At 41.5% G+C, this 26,479-nt stretch overlaps 1 protein-coding gene across 10 annotated transcripts in view; it reads right to left on the bottom strand.

Moving 5' to 3' along the window:
- Positions 1-26,479, bottom strand: part of SYT3 (synaptotagmin 3) — a 255,817-nt gene that overhangs the window by 163,836 nt on the left and 65,502 nt on the right. For 7 of the 10 annotated variants that reach the window (XM_077259819.1, XM_077259821.1, XM_077259822.1 and 4 more), the window contains one exon: positions 1,673-1,873. The exons of the other annotated variants lie outside the window; for them this stretch is intronic. The gene's annotated coding sequence lies outside the window, so the exon portion shown is untranslated. The remainder of the gene's footprint in view (positions 1-1,672; positions 1,874-26,479) is intronic. 10 annotated transcript variants of the gene reach the window in all.

Raw genomic sequence — 26,479 nt, 5'->3', positions numbered from 1 at the left:
GCGAGCGGACTTCAGGTTCATAGAAAATCCATCGAGTGAATCGAGCGCAGTGCAGATTCATCGAAAATTTATGGAGTGAAGTAAGCAGAGTGCAGATTCATGGAAAATCTATAGAGTGGAGTGAGTGGAGTACAGATTCATTAGAAATCTATGGAGTGAAGCAAATGGAGTGCAGGTTCATAAAAAATCTATGGAGTGAAGCAAGTGGAGTGCAGGTTCATGGAAAATCCATGTAATGGAGTGAGTGGAGTGCAGGTTCATAGAAAATCTAAGGAGCAGAGCAAGCAGTGAGCAGATTCGTGGAAAATCTATGGAGTAGAGTGATATATATGCAGATTCATAGAAAGCTTATTGTGTGGACCAAGCAGTGTGAAGATTTATGGAAAATCTATGGAGAGGAGCGAGCAGTGAGCAAATTCATGAAAAATCTGTGGAGTACAGTGAGCGGTGTGCAGATTCATAGAAAGTCCATGGAGTGGAGTGAGCAGTGTGCATTTTCATGGAAAATCTATGAAGTATAACATGCATTGTTCAGATACATAAAAAGCAGATTCATAAAAAGTCTTTGGAGTGGAGCAAGAGTTGAAGGCTGATATTATTAGACAGGGAATGTCTATGGATATTGGCCCTTTTTCAGCCTAATAGGACCAGCCCTCAGCCACCCTATAAATGGCGCACCAATTAGATACGCCAATCTGAAGCTTAGCCTTGGCTCTTTCAAATCGCCCTGGTGGATTGGCAATCAGGGTAATAGTTTTGGGGTTGATGTCAGTTGTGTAATATCTGTGAGAACTTACCGCGGTTCTCACATTGCGAGCGGTGACATCAGTAAGGTTACCACAGTTCACCGGCTGTGAACTGCAATAACCTTATTGACATAACTGCTTGTCAGGGAAGCAGGGTTCTTGCGCCACACAGCTTGAGAATTGGCAGTGGCTGCAGCTCCAATCTATGGAGCTTTGTTCTCTTTATGGGGCTCCATAGACTCTACGAAGAAGACAGGGATCATCGTGGGACCTCCATTTAGATTACAGCAGACCCTGTAGGTGTTTTTTATGGTAATAAATGGGTAAAAGAGGGAATTTGTCAGGGAGTGTTTTTTCACAAATAAAGGACTTTTGTGTGTGCATATTTCTTTCTTTTGACTATAGAATTGGTAATGGGATTGCCTAAAAGACGCCTCCCCATTACTAACACCTGGGCTTGATGTCAGCAGACATTACACAACTGACATCAACCCCCAAACCATTACCCTGATTACCAACATACCAAGGCAATTAGGAAGAGCCAAGGCAAAGAGGGAGATAAAGAATGACTTTAGCTACTAGATGAGGATCAACATTTTTTTATAGGGTTATTAAAAATAACTTTTGGTAGATATCCCCTATACTTTCTTACCACAGGACAACATTTAGGATTGATAAGAAAGTTAGATTAGGTCATTATTTCATCTCTGTCTTAGGAGCCATACCAACTGGTCCCAACTCCACAGGAGAGAATGATCAAATCATGGACCCTACAAATAATGCTCATCAGCAGGTCCCCTTGAACGTTCAATCAATGTGAGGAACATTTCAAAAAGGATATGTTATACACAGGACAATTTGTGCTACCTGGCATAAACCATTGCCAGGTAAGAATATCACATGCTCTCGTTCCCCTCGTTTCTCACCTTTCATACAGTTTCACATCATTTCCAGGCTTTCTTCCAGACGCACCGGTTCCTTTGAACTGGGAAACATTGTCAAAGTCTTTGCAGTCTTCTCATGAGATCTTCGCTAATCACCCTTGGCTAGAGAGCGGAGCTGGTTCATTGACTGATTAGTGGCCAAGATTTACATCGCCGAGCCCACCGATCCCCCGAAGAGTCAAACTGTATGAAAGATGAAATGGATATCTTGGTCTCAAATGTGCACAAATCCACATAAGGAAAGCTGAAGGCATCAGGCAGGACAAGTATTATCATTTTTGATCATTTTTGCAACGGTGCAAATGTGGGTTTGTAGCCCGGCGTGTCGTCATGTAACAGATCTAAATTAATCGTTAATTCTGCACCTGTTCCTTACTCCCCCTTTTTTCAACTAGATGACACTTCCCTCTGTCAAAACTTTCATTTCGCCACGGTAATAATTCATGTGGTGATTAGGATTGTCTTCCAATTCCAAATTGTTTTTTTCAGAAGGCTTGAACATAATTAGTTACTATATAAACATTCTGAATAGATGATATTGTGGGGCTAGGATTCAAAGGATTAAATAATAAATAAAAAACAAGAAAAATTTTTTAATTCAACTTTGCAGTTGTTTATATGATTTCATGCACCTAAAATCTAATAAAAATACCACATTGTTTCCTACAGCTCTTATTTTAGACCTAGATGTCTACATGGTTACAGACTACAAAAAAAACCTTGTACTTAGTCAAATTCAGAAAAAAAAATCTACTACTTGTTGGAAATAAATGCCGGTCTTTTTACTTGGTTTTGTACAATTGGCCTGGTGAAGACCCCTATTCTAGTTGAAGCGTGCTTTTTATTCTACATAATTTTACCTTTTAAGTCAAGAGTTGAACCAGGTGTATTTTATTTACTGAACATATTCTCAACAGAATTTTGCCCATACTTAAGGATTTTAGCTAGTAATACCCCACCCTGCTCCACAATCCTAAAAAAACAATCTAAATGGAGCAAAGGTTGAGCATACGCACCACTACACTATTTGTTCTTTACGGGACTGCCATAAGTAGACAAGAGCTTTACTTGGCTTTCGCTGAATGGTTAACAGGCTCAACCTCCACTCCATTGAAAGGGGTCTCTGAAATGCTTTGGTCTCTGGATTTTTGGTGGTACCAGGGGTAGCACCTAGCATTCAGAAAATGATCAGTCATTCACTAAATAGGGTATAACTTGTCAACATGGGCCAAGCTTTTTAAAGGACAATTCCTAGAATCCAATATATTCCCTCTCAATATGATGGAGATACTGTAACTTCCTATTTGCTTGTGGTCAGATCATTGGGCCAACCAATGATCTAGTAAAGAAGACTCCAGATCCTGAGAACCGGTCACTGCAAAACCTCATCTTGGATTGAGAAGTGATGCGCATGTTCGACCTTCGCTCCATTTATTCTTTATGTACTGCTCGCGAAAGTGGAGGACAGTGCTCCACAGTACTACAGACAATGAAAAAAGTAGAAGTTGAGCTTGCACATCTCTGCTCCACTTATGCTACGTCATGCTGTAGGGCCAAGTTCCTTGGAGCCAAATATGTTCTTCAAGAAATAAATAGGGGAACCATTGGTTGAACTTCTGTATATTGCAGTCATCACATTATACAGCACTGTATACCTACAATTGCTCATTTTGCCTTTCTATCCAGTTAATTATCCTCGTTTCCATTAGGTCTATGACATCAGATGGCTAAAAACGGACTAGCTGAATCCTTCTAAGCTCTGTAGACACAGGAAGTAGAAAGTCAAAACGAGCAATTGTAAGTACACAGTGCTGTATAATATGATGACGGCATTAAGAGGATAAAAACTTTAATGTGAAAGCTTCTTTAAGGTGGCACTTTTTCACCCTTTGCTATTTTTAGTAATTGTTGCTTTTTTTAACTCTTGACGTGACAATGTTTTTTTTTTCTTTTTTTTCTTACTCTTCAAAAAAATGCATGCGTTAATGGGACTTGCATATATATATATATTTTTTGCAATTTTGAAAGCACATGATTTTGCGAAATGCTAGGATCATGTGGGTATTGAGTTTTTTGGGGAAAATTTTGGCAAGTGCTGCAGCTTTCAGAAAGTAAACGGTGTGCAATACGCACACTGTTAAAATGTGCCTCCATCCGAGCAGTGGTAAGCAATTTGCATGCAAGCAGATGAGAGGCCAATTCGCAGATGACTTCTGTATGCAAATTGCATGCTTGCAGTCACATGAAAACTGAGACGAATCCTAACAGTCTGTATGTTACACACTGTAAATAATCGCCAAGCTGCAGGGCTGGACAACTGCTTTAGTTTTTGTACAGCTCTTCTGAATATGCTAGCGCCATTTAAGCAACAGGAAATGGTGACCCTTAAATGTTAATGCTCTTTGGGGGGTAAATACGGTAAATCCTAGTCCTGCCATTGTCTGCCAGCTTGGCCTGTCTACTACAACTCGAGTACAGTCACTGTTCTGGTGCTTTGTCAATTGCCGGCGGACAGGATTCCATTAAACCACAGTTAATAAAGAAGCAGTCGAGGTTATAAAAAGCTTTTGTGGACAACATGGAAATTGAAATGTCACTCTCCACTCACGAAACTGTAATCTGTAGTGAAATTACCCGTCCCCCAAATCACTTAGTGCGCCTTTCTCTATATTTATATTTCTTATCCATAATGGTTTGTCTGGAGGTTTGCTCTGTTAACAGGCGGCACGGGGAGAAGCCCGCAGGAGGATAAGCACAGGTCATGGCCTTCTTCCCTGCCGATTTAAATGCCTAATGTGATTCTGAAAGACTAGTAAAAAGCACAAAGCAAAGCTTCATAATACTCATGTTTTCTGTTACTATACACAAAGCTATTCAGGAAAGGACGCATTAAAGGGTCCCTGTGCAGGACTTGTGTCTGGGCCCCCCACCATCATGCTCCACCCTTTATTCAAAATATTCACATGTTAATGGATTACAAACTATGCACCCATCTACAAAGTAGTACACACCTGCACATAAGCATGTATAAAATACACATGCTTGGAAAAACTGGTTTTATGCACATGTTCTGATGGATAGATGATTTTTTTTTTGCTTTCACCTTCCCAAAATTTTTGCCATAAAATAATTACCCCTTGACAAAGGACACTGCCGAAACGCGCGTCGGAGGGTTGTTACTCAGTAGTGTAAGTCTCCAGCTACCTCATTGTATTGAAGTAAGTACAGCCTTTCCAATTCCCAAAATGGTCATTGCCCTGGCACTTTTTAAAGGGTACTTTTGCAGTTTGTGACACATTGCTTATTGAAAAATATTAACATGTATATTACTGTGTATTGTTTTTTTACACTAATTGACATTATACTATACTATGGAAATATGACTCCTAATTGGTATAAGTTGTTTTTAGAATTCTGGGTGTGCATCCCGTTGCATTCCTTGTATATCCATTTGTTGTCTTTCTGATCTTAAATAAAGAATATTTGAATATTATTATACTTTTTGACTACACTGGTTGGTTTGTTTCTTTGCCCTCTCCCTTTATAAAATAATGTACATGTATATAGAGATGCATCTGTACATAGAGTTGTATCTCTATGTACCATAGATTTACAATATCTTGCAACTTAACTCAACTAAATCTAAATATACTGTAGGTAGCGTCCCCATGAGGCACCGATAATATGAAAACAACCAAAAAGAAAAAACTTTGTGCTTGAGACGCAAATCATAGACAGATAGTAAAAAAAAAATCAAGATTTTATTTAAAATAATGTACACAAATCCCCACAGAGTACAGACAACATAGAATGAAAAGTTGGTGGGTGAGCTATTGTGGGAAAACCCCCTAAAGAATTGAATTGTTCCTGTAATACATATAGTTATTAAGGTTGAAGGAAGACTTTAAGTCCATCTAGTTCAACCCATAGCCTAACCTAACATGCCCTAACATGTTGATCCAGAGGAAGGCAAAAAAAACCCATGTGGCAAAGAGTAAGCTCCACATTGGGGAAAAAAATTCCTTCCCGACTCCACATACGGCAATCAGACTAGTTCCCTGGACCAACGCCCTAACAAGGAATCTAGTGTATATACCCTGTAACATTATACTTTTCCAGAAAGGCATCCAGTCCCCTCTTAAATTTAAGTAATGAATCACTCATTACAACATCACACGGCAGAGAGTTCCATAGTCTCACTGCTCTTATAGTAAAGAATCCGCATCTTATTATGCTTAAACCTTAGGATGCCCCCTTGTCCCTGTCTCAGGTCTATGATTAAAAAGATCATCAGAAAGGTCTTTGTACTGTCCCCTCATATATTTATACATTAAAATAAGATCCCCCCTTAGTCTTCGTTTTTCCAAACTAAACAGCCCCAAGTGTAATAATCTATCTTGGTATTGCAGACCCCCAGTCCTCTAATAACCTTGGTCGCTCTTCTCTGCACCCGCTCCAGTTCAGCTATGTCTTTCTTATACACCGGAGACCAGAACTGTGCACAGTATTCTAAGTGTCGTCGCACTAGTGACTTGTATAGAGGTAAAATTATGTTCTCCTCATGAGCATCTATGCCTCTTTTAATGCATCCCATTATTTTATTTGCCTTTGTAGCAGCTCCCTGACACTGGCCACTGAATATGAGTTTGTCATCCACCCATACACCCAGGTCTTTTTCATTGATGGTTTTTCCCAGAGTTTTAGAATGAAGCATATAGTTATACATCTTATTACTTCTACCCAAGTGCATGACCTTACATTTATCCCCATTAAAGCTCATTTGCCATTTATCAGCCCAAGCTTCTAGTTTACATAAATCATCCTGTAATATAAAATTGTCCTCCTCTGTATTGATTACCCTGCAGAGTTTAGTGTCATCTGCAAATATTGAAATTCTACTCTGAATGCCCCCTACAAGGTCATTAATAAATATGTTAAAAAGAAGAGGGCCGAATACTGACCCCTGTGGTACCCCACTGCTAACTGTGACCCAGTCCGAGTGTGCTCCATTAATAACCACCCTTTGTTTCCTATCCCTGAGCCAGCTCTCAACCCACTTACACATATTTTCCCCTATCCCCATTATTCTCATTTTATGTATCAATCTTTTGTGTGGCACCGTAGCAAAAGCTTTGGAAAAGTCCATATACACTACGTCCACTGGGTTCCCTTGGTCCAGCCCAGAACTTACCTCTTCATAGAAACTGACCAGATTAGTCTGACAGAAATGGTCCCTAATAAAACCCGTGCTGATACTGGGTCATGAGGTTATTCCTCTTCAGATACTCCAGTATAGCATCCCTTAGAAAACCCTCCAGGATTTTACCCACAGTAGAGGTTAAGCTTACTGACCTATAATTTCCGAGTTCAGTTTTTGTCCTCTTTTGAATATTGGCACCACATTTGCTATACGCCAGTTCTGTGGTACAGACCCTGTTATTATGGAGTCTTTAAAGATTAAAAATAATGGTCTATCAATGACTGTACTTAATTCCTGCAGTACTCGGGGGTGGATCACATCCGGGCCCCAGTGCATGCCTCAATATGTAAATAAAATGTGCATTAGTGCATATGTTGATAAAAGCATTGAAAAACTACAATAATACATAACTCAATACTTTATATTTGTTACCTGCAATAACATTTTGGATAGGTGTGTTTCAATGAGATGGTGAACGTTAGTATATATATAGGCCAGGCGGCAGTAACAAATTAGCTAAGTCCCAGTAATTGAATCACCTGTATTCACTGAGCCGTGTGTACATTAGTTACATTGTTCGGCTAGGTGTAGGTTTATTGATTATGTAGGTTTTAGTGTGGGCATTTTGCTATCGATTTCTCATATAGGTTAATCTTAGATGTTATGTGAATAAATCCGCTCCGCTACATTTGGAGGTTTTCTCTGGTATAATTACCGTTGTTAATTTTATTATGTTAATTATTAATAAATATTATTGAATTTAATATGATGGTGCATTGTGTATTGAGTCTTGTTGCATTTCATGGCAATTTAGGACTTAATTTTGGATTGGAATAACTCAATACATGTATAAGGAAAATCATGGATCTGCACGTATAACTGTATACTTGTAGATGGTCATAAAATGGAGAGGTTCTATCAATGTAATTCCCATGTATGTATGTCTCTAAGTAGATTATTCCACTATAAAATTGTAAGACTAAACAAAAAATCCTAAGCGCATAAATATGCCAGTGTAAGTTTGTAAAAGCTCAACAAGTAGGAAGTTATAGATACATAAATGTGCCATAAAACCATAAAGGTAGGTGTTTCCCAAAAGAAAATTTGCTAGTAAAACTTTGTAACTTTATCTCTATGTACCAGTACAATATTCCTGCAAAGAAGATAAATATCATTGCAGGTAGAGAAAATTCTGTTACAATTTAGATCTTTAGGTAGAGAAAATTCTGTTATAATTTAGATCTTTAGGTAGAGAAAATTCTGTTACAATTTAGATCTTTAGGAAGAAAAAATTACATGTAAATTCAGCTCTGTCGTTAAGACTATACTCATTCATTTTGTTTCATAAGAAATATACTTTTTGTAGCTGATGGATTTTTAGGGTTTTATATACAGTAAACCCCAAAATTTGTGTACCAAGACATTCAACTAAAGACTGGAGCTTTTCACATAGTCCCGTTTCGCGTTACGGTAATTCCACACAATAAGGCAAGGATGTGTGGCTCATTATTCGTTACTCAACAATTGACAGAATTCCAATGAACTATGAGCTAAAACTTTGGATTTTATTAAAAGGTGCTAAATACTAAATGGCCGGATTCTGATTCTGATTCTCTTTCAAGGACAATTACAGCTGACTATGACAGAAAGGTAAAGAGCGACTTGTAGACAAAGTGAACAGTCTGTTCTCAGGTGTCGCCATTCATAAGAGATGAATTGATGTTTTGTCACTTTTACCAATGTCGGGAGTATCAGTTCACCTTGAATCATTATATCAGAGAGCAATTATTGTTCCTGGGAATATTCTGTCCCGAAAGTTTGCATTTAATTCACATATATGGATTGATTCTGTAGGAAGATATCAACATCACACAACATGGGGTTTGAGAACACGGCTCACAGGATCCTCTTGGGCGTGTCTTTAGGCTGATCTGCTTTTCTCTCTATGGGTTAAGTTCTCTTGGTAAAGACCATAATAAATTAGCACTAAATAAAAATGTCCATATATCTTGAGTCGTATTGTGGATTTAAAAGCAAAACAGATGATGCGGGTAGCAAAAAGAATAATCTAAAACCAAAAATGGAACCTTTTGACCTCCTAAGAAATATGCATATCTTACATCCAGCCTATATTACTGGTAGAGACATACAAATCTCATATCCATCATATATTATTGGTAGATATACTCAGACTTCATATCCAGACTACATTACTGCTAGAGACACACCTGCCTCGCATTCAGCCTATATTTCTGGGAGAGACATACAGAGCTCACATCCAGCCTATATTACTGGGAGAAACACACAGCTCAGATCCAGCCTATATTACTGGGAGAGACAAACAGAGCTCACATCCAGCCTATATTACTGAAAGAGACACACAGCTCACATCCAGCCTATATTACAGGGAGAGACACACACAGCTCACATCCAGCCTATATTACTGGTAGAGACACACAGAGCTCACATCCAGCCTATATTACTGGGAGAGACACACAGCTCACATCCAGCCTATATTACTGGGAGAGGAACACAGCTCACATCCAGCCTATATTGCTGGGAGAGACACACAGAGCTCACATCCAGCCTATATTACTGGGAGAGACACGCATATCTCACAGAGTATAATACTGGGAAAGAGACACAGACCTCACATCCAGCCAGTAGAGGCACATAGACCTCCCATCCATCCATTATTACTGGGGGAAAGACACATACCTCACATGCATCCTATATTACTGGGGGAGCCAAACAGATGTCACATCCAGCCTATATTACAGGTATAGACATTTAAACATCATATCTAGCCTATATTACTGGGATACACACACAAGGCTCACATCCAGTCTATATTACTGGGAGAGACACACACAGCTCACATCCAGCCTATATTACTGGGAGAGACACAGAGCTCACATCCAGCCTATATTACTGGGAGAGACACAGCTCACATCTAGCCTATATTATTGAGAGAGACACGCAGAGCTTGCATCCAGCCTATATTACTGGTAGAGACACACATTTAATATCCAGCCTATATTACTGGTAGAGACACACAGAGCTCACATCCAGCCTATATTACTGGGAGACACACAGAGCTCACATCCAGCCTATATTAATGGAAGGGACACACAGAGCTCACATCCAGCCTATATTACTGGGAGACACACAGAGCTCACATCCAGCCTATATTAATGGAAGGGACACACAGAGCTCACATCCAGCCTATATTACTGGGAGACACACAGAGCTCACATCCAGCCTATATTACTGGGAGACACACAGAGCTCACATCCAGCCTATATTACTGGGAGAGACACACAGAGCTCACATCCAGCCTATATTACTGGGAGACACACAGAGCTCACATCCAGCCTATACTACTGGTAGAGACACACAGACCTCACATCCAGCCTATATTACTGATAGAGACACACAGACCTCACATCCAGCCTATATTACTGGGAGAAACACAGAGCTCACATCCAGCCTATACTACTGGTAGAGACACTCTCATAAAAGAAAAATCGGAAAATTGGATCATTTTGCAAACTGCATCTCCAGGAGCCTGAAATAAATGAAGGAATGAAGATGTTTATAATGTTTAAGGGTTATTATCTGTCCACAGGTGACATCCACAGGCAAGACTGGATGGAGCAGCATGCTCACTGCTGCTGCATTCATGGTCTACTAGACTGACAGAGAAAGCTGAGATAGTACAATGATATGTGACCTGAGCATATGGACACGGATTAACTAGATGGGGCAAGATCATTGAATACAATTCAGTGGTTATTCTTATTTCCAGTCAAGGACATATACACCATAGAAGCATCCATGGTAGGACTATGTGGCACAGGGAGGGGGCCAAAATCATGGTGCCCCCTATCTTTCTTCTACGTGGCTAGTGAAAATCTGAAAATGGGATTTCCAATCTACAGGATCCTCCACAAGAGCAAATAAAAAGTAATTTTTCACCCAAGATATAGCTAGGAGGAAAAAAAATCACCAGTTGGTCCTATCACCAGGATAACATCTCGACAATGTTGAAGAGATAGGTTCCAACATTAGTCCCCAAGGGTGATGCCGCCCCTACACCCAGCACTGGCTTGGTTGTACATTTCTGTACTGCTTCAGTTCACATCATCTTTTGGACTATTTGGCAATATTATGCAAATTTAAGGATTTTTTTGGTGTAATCCCTTTAAATGGCAGCTAATTAGTGTAATTTACAGAATGAACTGCAAAAAAAATCAACTCAAAAGACATTTATCAGCCATTTTCAAGGGATTCTTAGTATAAAAATGTATTATTACCTAGTAGGAGGTTTGACCACAACACATTACTTTTTGTAAAGGAATGAAATTGTCTTAATGTTTCCGATCTGTCCTTAGATAACTTCTATGTATCATCAGATGAAGGAAGAAATTTCTGAAAATGTCATTAAAATCTTCTAGGGTAACAGAAGAGTCATTTCTGAGACCAAGCCACCCTTACCCACAGGCTGTAGCTGGATATTGCAGACCATCCCCTTGATGGTCACGGTGTTCAAAAATATGTAGGTTTTCTTGCAGCTCTTGAAACTATCTTGTAGAAATTTTGCAGAGAGCAAATTTCATCCTCACCTGTCCAATTCTTAACTAGTAGTGATGAGCGAATGTGCTCGAATAAGGTGTTATCTCAGCATGCTCGGGTGCTAACCGAGTGTCTTCGGTGTGCTCAAATAATATGTTAGAGTCCCAGTGGTTGCATGTCTCGCGGCTATTTGACAGCCGTAATACATGCAGGGATTGCCTGTTGAAATAATATGCAAATTAAGCTGAAGAGCTATGGTAGATCTGAAGCCTTTGCCACTCCAGCTCTAATTCCCACCCAGTGCTACATCCTCCTGCTTGATTGATGGCTCCTTTGCCTGAAGTCACACAGTATAGAGGTCAAGAGTGAAAAGTCATAGAGTCAAGCAGTAGGCGACCATGATCGGCAGGGAATAGAGCTGGAATGACAGAGGCTTCAGATCTACCACAGTCTTTTAGCTTCATTTGCATATCAATTGAAATGCTTACTTCTCAGTAACTGAGGAACTGCTCCCAACATCTTCAACAGCACTGCAGGCAATAACTGAGCTCTGTCCAAGCTGACGGCATGAGCTGCTTAGAGCTATCGAGCCCATTGATTGTCTGCAGCGGTGTCGATAACAGACATCAGGAGTAGTAGTGGAAAAACAGTCAACCAACAGCAGACAACTATCTCTCCCACACCAATGAGTGTACGGCTCAGCTGAGTGTTCATGTTGTCTTCATCAAGGAGAGAGGAGAAAACCGCTGCCAAACTCCTCTGGCATCGGCTTTTCTCCATGGTAAACAAAATAAATTGGTTGTTAAAATTCCAACTGCCTGATCCTCATCATCATCCCAGACATCAACTGCTGGGACACGTTAGATGTTCAGCCAGTCCGGCCAAAATGAAGACACTCAGCTGATTATCTCTAATGTGCATGAGGTGTCTTTTGACCTCCATTAATATTTCATTACCTTTTGAACACCAGATTTGCTGTTAGACAGATTAGACATGATATCCTTTCTACGTAATTTCCAAAAATTGGATTTTTAGCTACCCGCTGAAACCTGCATGACAGATCATTTGTTCCTTCGTGAAAACGGAGAACCCTTCGTAAAATTGGTTTCCCACCACTGACTGTCCTAAGCCGAGCTAAGTAGTGCTGCACCTTAAAATGAAACCCTAAAATCTCTATGCAATTAGTGTGGTTAAATGCTTTGGGTATTTTCACTCCATATAAATCCAGTAATCTTCTCTCCACAGCGACACAAATAAAGCTTGTCTCCCAAGTGCGAATAAGTAAAAATAAATATGTGAACCGATGAAAAGCTTAGTGCGAACATTTCCATTAGAAAGATAGACTCGTTCTGTCTCTGCTCAGGAAATACATTTTTTTTTCTAGTTTTATTGAAAAAAATAACGTTTCAATAATCCATTGATGGTTCTTAGACCGTTTTTGCCCAAAAGGCATGCACTCCCTATGTGGGAAGGATCAAGGGAAATCTGTCAGTCTGAAATATATTAATATATCCTGCACTATTACAGCAGAAAACAAGCGGAAGAGAACAGGAAAAAAATCAAAGGGAAATTCATGCATCCCAAGATGAATTTTAACAAGAACATAGACAATATAAATATGCCCAGATGTTACATATTGTTCATGGAGGCCCATATGGACAAGACAAAATAGATTTATAACCGTTCATCACAAGAGTTTTGGCCATTTAATGCCCCAAACTCACAAACAAAACAAACGGTATCCTCCGGAAAGCAACCGGGAAACAAGACAGTCCGTAAATGCGTCTGGTTACCGAGGGCGACTGCACCACCGTATCATGCTGCGGGGTGCCAGGAGTTTGCTCTGCTTGGCTCAGTGTTCCCTCACACAGGTTGAGCTTTTGCAGAGAAGTCTGCTCTGCACCTTGCAAACGCCCCACCGACACACCCAACCCTTTTCTGCAGGGTTTTCTATAAGGAACCTAGGGCTGTCGGTCACATGGAAGACCTGGCCAGGAGGAAATGGACCGCCCCACTACCTTCCTGTAGGCTGTTTTAAAAATAAAAGCCCATGGCGGGTTTACTTAAATCTGCCTTGGGCAAATAGCTTGCTTACCCAAGACCAACACTTACTTTTATTTTACATTGCAATCACAGCTATGCCTGTGACTGCAATGCAGTCCCAGGACTTAAATACACCTCTGGGCTATCCTGGGGGGACACATAGCGACTCTCGCATATAACACCGGTCATTGCCTCACAGCTCAATCCGTTATTGCGTTGACATCTTTTTTGTCTAGTTTTTGGTGGCTTTCTGCTGTTTTTCAATTTTTCTTTTAATTGCTCTGTTTCTAAAGTCTATTTTATATGTGTTCACCCTTATTTTCAGCTTCTCATTTTTTGGATGCCTTCTCGACTTTTTAGGAAGTCTCTAGATTTTTGAGCCTATGTACTGTATGGCTACAATTTTTGGTGCAAATTGTGCAATGTTTGGCGAAGCATGCAAATTTTGCTCCAAAAAGTTGCAAAAAAGCTGATTTTGCACAAACTTTATAAATTGGGTGTATCAATTTTAGGCAAAAAAAGATTGTTAGTCAGGAGGAGGCGGCACTCGGAGGGGAATAGAGCTGGAGTGACGGAGCATTCAGGTCTGGCAATTTTCATAATTGTTATGATTTTTTTTACAGTCCTGATTTTCATCCAAGACCACAAAAAACAAAAAGACAGCGCCACAATGGATGGTGAAAAAATAGGAGCTTACATTTATTCTGCCTCCTGTAGCGACGTTTCGGTCAACAGACCTTTATCAAGCTTGATAAAGGTGCTTGATAAAGGTCTGTTGACCGAAATGTCGCTACAGGAGGCAGAATAAATGTAAGCTCCTATTTTTTCACCATCCATTGTGGCGCTGTCTTTTTGTTTTTTGTGGTCTTGGTACTGTCCGGGATGGGCAATACGGAAAATCTATTTAGAAAAAACAAAACAGCAATTGATGAATTTTGACCATTTCGTATGAACGACTCCTGACAAAGCATTGTAAAATCAAGCTTTTTGATCAAAGCTTGTCATCTCCTACCATTCATCTCAGGATATGATGAGCCTAGCGAAAAGGTAAAGAAGGAAATATCTGTATTTTTCAATATTGAGCTGTTTCTGTAATATAGGAAAACCCAAATAGCAGATTTTCAACTTTCTTCCAATGGGCAAAACTTTAGTGGCTGCAGGGGTTGCAGTCACTCCTTAACCCTTGAGCCTTGGGGGAGGCCAAAAGGAATACCAATATTATTAAAGACCCGTTATAGTTGGGGCCCTTTTAGAGATTTTGCATTGGAGCTCATAAGCATCACGTTTCGCCGCTGCTTCATCAGGTGTTGTTTCTTGTTTGCTGCACAAAACTTTTGCTTCTATTCCACTTGACATTTAGTCATGATATATTAAATATTTTTCCCTGCTATTTATGTGTTAACAGCATCAGTTAGTTTCATAGTTTGTTTGTCTTAGGAAGAGATCTTAGAATGATGTGGGAGTAAATGGCTTCTCGCGGAAGGTGATTACACAGGGAGATCAGGGAAAGCGTATCGAGTAGGAAGGATATTCTTTATGCATCTATTATGAATATAAACACAATATGGAAAAGTCATTTTACGCCTCCTTAATGTCACGGTGAGTAGGCTGGCATTTTGTGCCTCATCTCGAAATAATATCAGTTTCTTTGAGAATAAATAAGCACTTTGTACCTTCAGTGCATATAAAAAAGTTGTTGCCCCCCGTTTTCATGTTTTATTGAAAAATTAGACATTTTTTCATGCTAATTACTAGGAAAAACTTTGAACTATAATTTTAAAAGTTTCAAAGGAATCTATCAAATGATCTACAATAATCAAGCGTCAAATAAAGTATCCCCCGTCAAGGTAATATAAAACAGAGGTAGTGATTAAAGGCATACCGCAACCGCATGAGCATACCGCAACCACATGCACATCTCTTTTTACATGAATATATATTTTATGATGGGACAAAACTTTATTTTTCTGATACAAACCATTAAACGCCCTGAACAAATGAAAGAGAAAAATAAAAGTACAATTATTAAATTCTGGCGGCCTGCGGTCACCACTAGAGGGCGCTTAGGACTACACACTTTGACAATAATAAAACAATGTACAGAGCGTTCCTTCTATTTTTTTTCTCTTTTTGGAATATTAAATTCATTTTCCGTTTTTGAAAAACTCTTGTCCCCAGAATGCAGGTATTTTAAAAAAGATTATTATTATTATTATTATTATTATTTTTATTTATTTTTTTTTAAATTAAATGGTACTTTACTCACACATCCAGAGTCCAACACTGAGACTCCACCGCTGTTATTTTTTACAGTGCTAACATCACATCAACAGCGCTGCAGCCAATCAGTAAGCTCAGCGGCTCTGAGTGGCTCATCGTGCAGAGCTCATGAGCTCACTGATTGGCTGCAGCACTGTTGATGTGACTTGAGTGCCGCAGATAAAAGGAGCAGCGACGGGGACTCGGCGTTGGACACTGGGACGTTGCGTAAAGCCCCAATTGTTTTTTTAAAACAATCTACCAGAGGGAGAGGAGATTTCCGAAAAGACCTTTTAATTTTTTATTTTTTTATTTTTTTAAGTTGCGTTCTCTTGCAGACTGCAGCAGGTTTCTCTTCATTATTCTACTGTATCTTGCTGCATTTTTGTAGGGAGGCCTCCCTGGATCCTTTGCAGTTTATGCTTTCGAAGTGAAAATGGTGCTACGCAGTATTTGGCTTATGCTAAATAAGGCCTAATTAAAACTATAATTACAGTCCTATAATTTTTCACTTGTAGAGATGGGCGAACCCAAATAGTAAGGGGAGAATGATGAGAGTTATCTTAAGCACCGCTGTACCGCTGCTTCCCTGGCCGTGTGGTACTGATGCAGCACATGGCCAGCACACGATTGCCACACATGTGCCGCAAGTATTACACTCATGGAAACTGACATCTCCGGTACCGTTTTGACATTAGCACAAGCGCCATGAGAAAATTTCTAATGGCGCTTGCGCTACTATCAGATAGGTGAAGTGACTAAATTGGCTGTGAACTCCCAGGACCTTTCTGATGGCAGCGGGAGAAGAAATTTCTCACGCTTGCAGTGACGTCAGAAAGGTCATAGGAGTTCAACGCGAGATACTGGGCAGCAGTAGCAGACACTGCTCAGTATCTCTGCTGGTATTAACAGACGGTATGGTTGCATCATGAAACCATGCAGCCTGCCATCTAGATGTAGCAGAGCTAGACCCGTCGTGAGACAAATGGATTAGCAGAATCTCTGCAGAAAGGTGAGCAATATTGTTGTTTTCTATTTTTAACTCTTTTGCAGATGACAAGGGTGTCGGTGGAAAGGGCAAGGTCGTAAGTATGGATTAATTAAGATTTCTTAAAGGAGTCTCTGTCATTCTTTCAATTAAAGGACTTTTTCTGGGTGTGTGTTTTTATATGATATGTGTTGTGAATTTGGATTCTGGGCTCCCCCGGTGGCTACTGGTGGAATTGAACTGGTGTCTTCATCTTCTCTGTTCACCTGTTCCCATCAAGATGTGGGAGTCGCTATATAACCTTGCTGCTCTGTTAGTTGCTTGCCGGTCAACAATGTTATCAGAAGCCTCTCTGTGCTTGTTCCTGCTCCTAGACAACTACTAGATAAGTTGGACTCTTGTCCATGTTTGTTTTTGCATTTTTGTTCCAGTTCACAGCTGTAGTTTCGTTACTGTGTCTGGAAAGCTCTTGTGAACAGGAATTGCCACTCTGGTGTTATGAGTTAATGCCAGAGTTTTAAAGTAATTTCTGGATGGTGTTTTGATAGGGTTTTTAGCTGACCATGAAAGTGTTCTTTCTGTCTTCTGCTATGTAGTAAGTGGACCTCAAATTTGCTAAACCTATTTTCATACTACGTTTTGTTATTTCATCTTAATTCACCGCCAATACATGTGGGGGGCCTCTGTCTCCTTTCGGGGTATTTCTCTAGAGGTGAGCTAGGACTTATTTTCCTCTGCTAGCATTATTTAGTCCTCCGGCTGGTGCTGGGCATCTAGAATCAACGTAGGCATGCTACCCGGCCACTGCTAGTTGTGTGTTAGGTTTAGTTCATGGTCAGCTCAGTTCCCATCTTCCAAGAGCTAGTTCCTATATATGCTGATGCTATGTTCTCTTGCCATTGAGATCATGACAGTTTGACCGGCCCACAAAGTGTTAATTGTTTGGGCTGAAGCAGGAGATAGAGAAGTGTTTAAGGGAAATTTTTTTTTTTTTTTTTTTTTTTTTTCCCTTCAGAGTTTTGCTGTCTAGCCCTTAATTGCTGTCTAGCTGCTTCTTACCTCCTCTTAACCCTTGAATGGCTCTGTGTCCACCTGTTTGTAATGGATCTTCAGAGTGTAACTGCAGGTTTGAATAATCTCGCCACGAAGGTACAAAATTTGCAAGATTTTGTTTGTCATGCACCTGTATCTGAGCCGAGAATTCCTTTGCCGGAATTTTTCTCGGGGAATAGATCTGGGTTTCAGAATTTTCGAAATAATTGCAAATTATTTTTGTCCCTGAAATCTCGCTCTGCCGGAGACCCTGCACAGCAGGTCAGGATTGTGATTTCCTTGCTCCGGGGCGACCCTCAAGACTGGGCTTTTTCATTGACACCAGGGGATCCTGCGTTGCTCAATGTGGATGCGTTTTTTCTGGCCTTGGGGTTGCTTTATGACGAACCTCATTTGGAGCTTCAGGCAGAAAAAACTTTGATGTCCCTATCTCAGGGGCAAGATGAAGCGGAAATTTACTGCCAAAGATTCCGTAAATGGTCTGTGCTTACTCAGTGGAATGAGTGCGCCCTGGCGGCGACTTTCAGAGAGGGTCTCTCTGATGCCATTAAGGATGTTATGGTGGGGTTCCCTGTGCCTGCGGGTCTGAATGAGTCCATGACAATGGCTATTCAGATCGATAGGCGTTTGCGGGAGCGCAAACCAGTGCACCATCTGGCGGTGTCCACTGAGAAGTCGCCAGAGAGTATGCAGTGTGATAGAATTCTGTCCCGAAGCGAGCGGCAGAATTTTAGATGGAAAAATGGGTTGTGTTTCTATTGTGGTGATTCTACTCATGTTATATCAGCATGCTCTAAACGCACTAAAAAGCTTGGTAAATCTGTTTCCATTTGCACCTCACCGTCTAAGTTTATTCTATCTGTGACCCTGATTTGCTCTTTGTCATCTATTACCACGGACGCCTATGTCGACTCTGGCGCCGCTTTGAGTCTTATGGATTGGTCCTTTGCCAAACGCTGTGGGTATGATTTAGAGCCTTTGGAGACTCCTATTCCTCTGAAGGGGATTGACTCCACCCCATTGGCTAATAATAAACCACAATACTGGACACAAGTAACTATGCGTATTGATCCGGATCACCAGGAGATTATTCGCTTTCTGGTGCTGTATAATCTACATGATGATTTGGTGCTAGGATTGCCTTGGCTGCAATCTCACAACCCAGTCCTCGACTGGAGAGCTATGTCTGTGTTGAGCTGGGGATGTAAGGGGGCTCATGGGGATGTACCTGTGGTTTCCATTTCATCATCTATTCCCTCTGAAATTCCTGAGTTCCTGTCTGACTATCGTGACGTCTTTGAAGAATCCAAGCTTGGTTCGTTACCTCCGCACCGAGAGTGCGATTGTGCCATAGATTTAATCCCGGGTAGTAAATACCCAAAGGGTCGTTTATTTAATCTGTCTGTGCCTGAACATGCTGCTATGCGAGAATATATAAAGGAGTCCTTGGAAAAGGGACATATTCGTCCATCGTCATCTCCCTTAGGAGCCGGTTTTTTCTTTGTGTCAAAAAAAGACGGCTCTTTGAGACCATGTATTGATTATCGGCTTTTGAATAAAATCACTGTTAAATATCAATACCCATTGCCGTTGCTGACTGATTTGTTTGCTCGCATAAAGGGGGCCAAGTGGTTCTCTAAGATTGACCTTCGTGGGGCGTATAATTTGGTGCGAATCAGGCAGGCGGATGAGTGGAAAACCGCATTTAATACGCCCGAGGGTCACTTTGAGTATTTAGTGATGCCTTTTGGTCTTTCAAATGCTCCGTCAGTTTTCCAGTCCTTTATGCATGATATTTTTCGCGATTATTTGGATAAATTTATGATTGTGTATCTGGATGATATTCTGATTTTTTCGGATGACTGGGACTCTCATGTCCAGCAAGTCAGGAGGGTTTTTCAGGTTTTGCGGTCTAATTCTTTGTGTGTGAAGGGTTCTAAGTGTGTTTTTGGGGTACAGAGGATTTCCTTTTTGGGATATATTTTTTCCCCCTCTTCCATTGAAATGGATCCTGTCAAGGTTCAAGCTATTTGTGATTGGACGCAGCCCTCTTCTCTTAAGAGTCTTCAGAAATTTTTGGGCTTTGCTAACTTTTATCGTCGATTTATTGCTGGTTTTTCGGATATTGCTAAGCCATTGACCGATTTGACTAAGAAGGGTGCTGATGTTGCTGATTGGTCCCCTGATGCTGTGGAGGCCTTTCGGGAGCTTAAGCGCCGTTTTTCCTCTGCCCCTGTGTTGCGTCAGCCTGATGTTGCTCTACCTTTTCAGGTTGAGGTCGACGCTTCTGAGATCGGAGCTGGGGCAGTGTTGTCGCAGAAAAGTTCTGACTGCTCCGTGATGAGGCCTTGTGCCTTCTTTTCCCGTAAATTTTCGCCCGCTGAGCGGAATTATGATGTTGGGAATCGGGAGCTTTTGGCCATGAAGTGGGCTTTTGAGGAGTGGCGCCATTGGCTTGAGGGGGCCAGACATCAGGTGGTGGTATTGACGGACCACAAAAATTTGATTTATCTTGAGACCGCCAGGCGCCTGAATCCTAGACAGGCGCGCTGGTCATTATTTTTCTCTCGGTTTAATTTTGTGGTGTCATACCTACCGGGTTCTAAGAATGTTAAGGCGGATGCCCTTTCTAGGAGTTTTGAGCCTGACTCGCCTGGTAACTCTGAGCCCACAGGTATCGTTAAGGATGGAGTGGTATTGTCAGCCGTTTCTCCAGACCTGCGGCGGGCCTTGCAGGAGTTTCAGGCGGATAGACCTGATCGTTGCCCACCTGATAAACTGTTTGTTCCTGATGATTGGACCAGTAGAGTAATCTCTGAGGTTCATTCTTCTGCGTTGGCAGGTCATCCTGGCATTTTTGGTACCAGGGATTTGGTGGCAAGGTCCTTCTGGTGGCCTTCCCTGTCACGAGATGTGCGAGGCTTTGTGCAGTCTTGTGACGTTTGTGCTCGGGCCAAGCCTTGTTGTTCTCGGGCTAGTGGATTATTGTTGCCCTTGCCTATTCCTAAGAGGCCTTGGACGCACATCTCGATGGATTTTATTTCAGATCTGCCTGTTTCTCAGAAGATGTCTGTCATCTGGGTGGTGTGTGACCGTTTCTCTAAGATGGTCCATTTGGTTCCTCTGCCCAAGTTGCCTTCTTCTTCCGAGTTGGTTCCTCTGTTTTTTCAAAATGTGGTTCGTTTGCATGGTATTCCTGAGAATATCGTTTCTGACAGAGGGACTCAATTCGTGTCTAGATTTTGGCGGGCATTCTGTGCTAGGATGGGCATAGATTTATCTTTTTCGTCCGCTTTCCATCCTCAGACGAATGGCCAGACCGAGCGGATTAATCAGACCCTGGAGACATATCTGAGGTGTTTTGTGTCTGCTGACCAGGATGATTGGGTTGCTTTTTTGCCATTGGCGGAGTTCGCTCTCAATAATCGGGCCAGCTCTGCCACTTTGGTGTCCCCGTTTTTCTGTAATTCGGGGTTTCATCCTCGATTTTCCTCTGGTCAGGTGGAATCTTCGGATTGTCCTGGAGTGGATGCTGTGGTGGAGAGATTGCATCAGATCTGGGGGCAGGTGGTGGACAATTTGAGGTTGTCCCAGGAGAAGACTCAGCTTTTTGCCAACCGCCACCGTCGTGTTGGTCCTCGGCTTTGTGTTGGGGATTTGGTGTGGTTGTCTTCTCGTTTTGTCCCTATGAGGGTCTCTTCTCCTAAGTTTAAGCCTCGGTTCATCGGCCCGTATAAGATATTGGAGATTCTTAACCCTGTTTCCTTCCGTTTGGACCTCCCTGCATCCTTTTCTATTCATAACGTTTTTCATCGGTCATTATTGCGCAGGTATGAGGTACCGGTTGTGCCTTCCGTTGAGCCTCCTGCTCCGGTGTTGGTTGAGGGTGAGTTGGAGTACGTTGTGGAGAAAATCTTAGACTCTCGTGTTTCCAGACGGAGACTCCAGTATCTGGTCAAGTGGAAGGGATACGGCCAGGAGGATAATTCTTGGGTGAATGCATCTGATGTTCATGCCTCTGATCTGGTTCGTGCCTTTCATAGGGCCCATCCTGATCGCCCTGGTGGTTCTGGTGAGGGTTCGGTGCCCCCTCCTTGAGGGGGGGGTACTGTTGTGAATTTGGATTCTGGGCTCCCCCGGTGGCTACTGGTGGAATTGAACTGGTGTCTTCATCTTCTCTGTTCACCTGTTCCCATCAAGATGTGGGAGTCGCTATATAACCTTGCTGCTTTGTTAGTTGCTTGCCGGTCAACAATGTTATCAGAAGCCTCTCTGTGCTTGTTCCTGCTCCTAGACAACTACTAGATAAGTTGGACTCTTGTCCATGTTTGTTTTTGCATTTTTGTTCCAGTTCACAGCTGTAGTTTCGTTACTGTGTCTGGAAAGCTCTTGTGAACAGGAATTGCCACTCTGGTGTTATGAGTTAATGCCAGAGTTTTAAAGTAATTTCTGGATGGTGTTTTGATAGGGTTTTTAGCTGACCATGAAAGTGTTCTTTCTGTCTTCTGCTATGTAGTAAGTGGACCTCAAATTTGCTAAACCTATTTTCATACTACGTTTTGTTATTTCATCTTAATTCACCGCCAATACATGTGGGGGGCCTCTGTCTCCTTTCGGGGTATTTCTCTAGAGGTGAGCTAGGACTTATTTTCCTCTGCTAGCATTATTTAGTCCTCCGGCTGGTGCTGGGCATCTAGAATCAACGTAGGCATGCTACCCGGCCACTGCTAGTTGTGTGTTAGGTTTAGTTCATGGTCAGCTCAGTTCCCATCTTCCAAGAGCTAGTTCCTATATATGCTGATGCTATGTTCTCTTGCCATTGAGATCATGACAGATATGACTATGGGGTTAGTAATGGGGATGTCTTATTGACGCCCCTCCAATATTAACCTTGGGGCTTGATGTCACCTGACAATACAAAGATGACCTCAACCCCCAATTATCAGCCCACGGCTACAGGGCAAGTGGGAAGAGCTAGGCTAAGTGCCAGAATTGGCATATCATATAGATGCGCCTTTTCTGGGGCGGCTGAGATTTGATGTTTTTAGCCTGGGAGGGGGCCAGTACCCAGGTGACATCAAGCCCACAGGTTAGTAATGGATAGGTGTCTATAAGACTCCCCCATTACTAATCCCATTGTGATATTATGAAAAAACACACACCCAGAAGAACGTCCTTTATTTGAATAATGACGCTGACTCCTTTATTGAATCTATATTAAACCACACTCACCAAACACCTAATTCACTGATGCCAACGTCTCCTGCAACAAAAATAAAATAAGAAACCACAAAATTATTCACCTGTCTGCAGAGAAGGTAATCCATAATGTCCCACAATGATTCTTGATGACTTTGAGAGCAGTCGCTGATGTGACTGCTCTCAAAGACAGCCATCGATATACTGACAGGAGGTAATCGCTCCTGCAGAGTATCACTGAGCTGCCATGAGAGAGGTCACACGAGTTCATCAGCTGATGAGCTCCAATGATCTCACTTACGGCACAACTGCTGCATGAGAAAGTTCACCGGAGTTTATCACGAACTCGTGTGACCTCTCTCATGGCAGCTCAGTGATACACTGTGGGAGTGAACACCTTCTGTCAGTGTATTGCTGGCAGCTGGGTAAAGCAGTCACGTCAGCTGGTGCCTGCTGACCTGGGGTAAGCTTTTCACTGCAGGTCACCACATCTCTGACATCGTGAACCCACAGGGCTATGACGGCGGTAAAGATCTAACGGCGCTAATGTTACCGCCAATCAGAAGTGCTACACTGGTGTTTCCCACGCTATCACACAGCATGGGAAATACCAGCCTTTGTGCTGTGCATGTTCGGCTATATCGGCTGTATTCGGCGATTAATTCAACAATTAAAACATCGAATATTTCAAATACGGTGATCGTGAAATATTCGCTTATCTCTAGTAGTGAGTGACTAAATACGGAAGTGTCACTATTTTATTAAATGATAAGTTGTTCTTCTTGTTGTTTGCTGAGGTTTTTTTTTTATTTTTTTAAAAAAGTCACTTCCTCTGCCTGATCTACACACATTAGCACAGGAAATAGAAAAAGAACCCACGTATGCTGAATCTGACTACACAGTGTCGTCTGTCGCCATGGAGACACACGGGTCTAGATAGGAGCTGTAGACAAATAAATAAATAATAGTTTTTAAATCAATATTTTCCTATTTAAATTTTGGATGCTCTGAATTCACTAAATTATTAAAAAAAATCTACATTAATATCTATAAGGAGGCTATCATTATATTGGTACTGTTAAAGAATCTCTAATTGGTCCAAGGGGGAATGTTCCCCAGTACCGAAGGAAAGTAGTTAACACTTAGCATTTAATCATGTAGCATTATAAAAAATGACGAAATGTGAACTTATTTTTAAAACATCAATGCGTTTCGGGTAGAAAAATTAGAGAAGGTGGGAATTAGAGTGACGCATCCTCTATGGAAATATTTACCAACCTACGGCACTGTAGCTGTTGCAAATCTGTAATGTGCCGCAGGTTGAGGACACCTCTATAAAAGTAGTATAAAGCCTGGGTATGACAGGTACAACTGTCACCTCTTCTGCTTGTTCCAGGATAATTTTATGAGGTTTTATATTGTCTCTCATATGACAGCTGTCTGATTCCCTCTTGTCTTATCTGTCACATGAGGCTTGTACGTGTTTCTCCTACAGATTCATCCATCCATTTGGAGAATGCCATGCGACGCGCGTCAGTGCAACTTTTTTCCCAGGGTATTGTGATCAGCGATGGTATGTCTATGCTATTTAAGATGACAATTTTCAGAGGATTAAAGAGCATTTTTCCAAGCTATACATGTCATTAATAATTATTAGCGCTCGACACTTCCTCGCCCGCTGCTTCTCATCTCGCACTCTACCCTCCCACCTCTGCCACCTCTGGAGATATTCCTGGGCTCATGAGCATGATACTATATGCATCAAGAAGCTGTAAGACGCAGCCACCAGTCAGAGGCTTGCAGAACTTTGGAATTGGTGCATCTATCAACTAATTTGTGTCAATATTTTCATTGACATACTATTAAAATTCTCTAATAATTAGCAAATTTTCAAAAAACAAAAAAGGAGGGGCATGGACAGAAATGTTCCAATGGAATTAGCATTTCTATGCACAGAAAATTGTGCAAAATTAATCACAAATTTATGGAGCATTATATTTAAAGTACTTTTCTGCTTTCCCCAGGTCGCAGTTTGTTTCTGGGCTCTACTCACCCTCCCCAGGTCCAGAACTGAGTCTCCACCGCTGCTCCCAGTGTGTCTGTTGTTGTCTGCAGCGCTGATGTCACATCGACGGCACTGCAGGTTATTAGCGATCTCAGCACCTCTGCTTGAGTTGACGGCTGAGCAGCGGAGCTCAATGATTGACTGCAGCACTGTCTACATGACATCAGTGCTGCAGAAAACAACAGACACACTGGGAGCAGCGGTGGAGACTCAGTGCTGGACCCGGGGAGGATGAGGAATAGACAGATTTATTTAAAAAAAAAATGCAGCTGGGGATAGGGGTTTTCCAAAACCAGAAAACTTGTTTAATTGCTTCTCTTTATGTTTGGTGGTGGATTGAACCATTGGAAAGTGCACCATTTTAGAGAAAGGGACTGTTCTCTAAGCGGACGGATCACTGCACTTGCATGATCTCTCAGCATTCACAAAAATGCTTTAAAGAATAGTATTAATAGTTTATTTTTAGTTTATGCTTGCTTCTCTATTTTTTAGCTCTGATTCATGAAATCTATGGCAAATGTGTTGTGTGCGTCTTAAGGCCAGCAACAGAAAATCCAACACATTTGGAAACATTTGTGACTCCGTTTTGCAGTAGTAGTATGTTGCAGGTTGCAACAGGACACCATTGGAAATCATTGCATCCAATGTTGCAATGTGTTGTTGCGCTTTTGGTTATGTTCGGCACTTTGCACATAGAGGCTCTTGGCTGCCACTTTTGTGGGCTGTGAATTTTGCCCACATAGTAGGTGTTTAGACAGTCAGGTCTGGGTCCTGCTCTGCCCCATCTATCTTGAGGTCTGCTGACACATAGCGAGGTGAATTACCAGAGTTAGTGACTTTCCCGATTGGGTCACTTTGTCACAGTGGGATCGCTTTTATGGCCTTTTGCGCAAAACGGTGTTAACTAAGTACCTTGTATTATTTTTTATTACTATCTAATTAGTTATTTACTTACTGCAGGGTAATTGGTCATTTTTTTTATCTGAGGTTCTGTCTCTTAAATGGCCACAGTGTGAATGTGCACATACACATTGCACTTATTCCAACATATTTGCCACTCCATTTCTTTGGTTCCCGATTGGGTCACCTTATCGCGGTGGGATGGCTTTTACGGTCTTTTGCTCAAGACAGTGTTGACTAAGTACCCTGTATTATTTTTTGTTACCATCTAATTAATTATTTACTTACTGCAGGGTAATTGCTCATTTTTTTTATTCTAGGTTCTGTCTCTTAAATGGCCACAGTGTGAATGTGCACCTACACATTGCACTTATACCAACATATTTGCCACTCCATTTCTTCCGTTCCGCCGTGTAACCCCAACCTGAAAATGGTTGCCTCTGATGACACCACCTTAAACTAGAATTCCCTCATATGGGAACACCTTTAACTTTACCTAATTATATT

The sequence above is a fragment of the Ranitomeya variabilis genome, chromosome 4 (assembly GCF_051348905.1).
Source record: "Ranitomeya variabilis isolate aRanVar5 chromosome 4, aRanVar5.hap1, whole genome shotgun sequence".
Taxonomy (NCBI): domain Eukaryota; kingdom Metazoa; phylum Chordata; class Amphibia; order Anura; family Dendrobatidae; genus Ranitomeya; species Ranitomeya variabilis.
The sequence above is the reverse complement of the archived record's forward strand: the minus strand, read 5'-3'. Positions and strand labels throughout refer to the sequence as shown.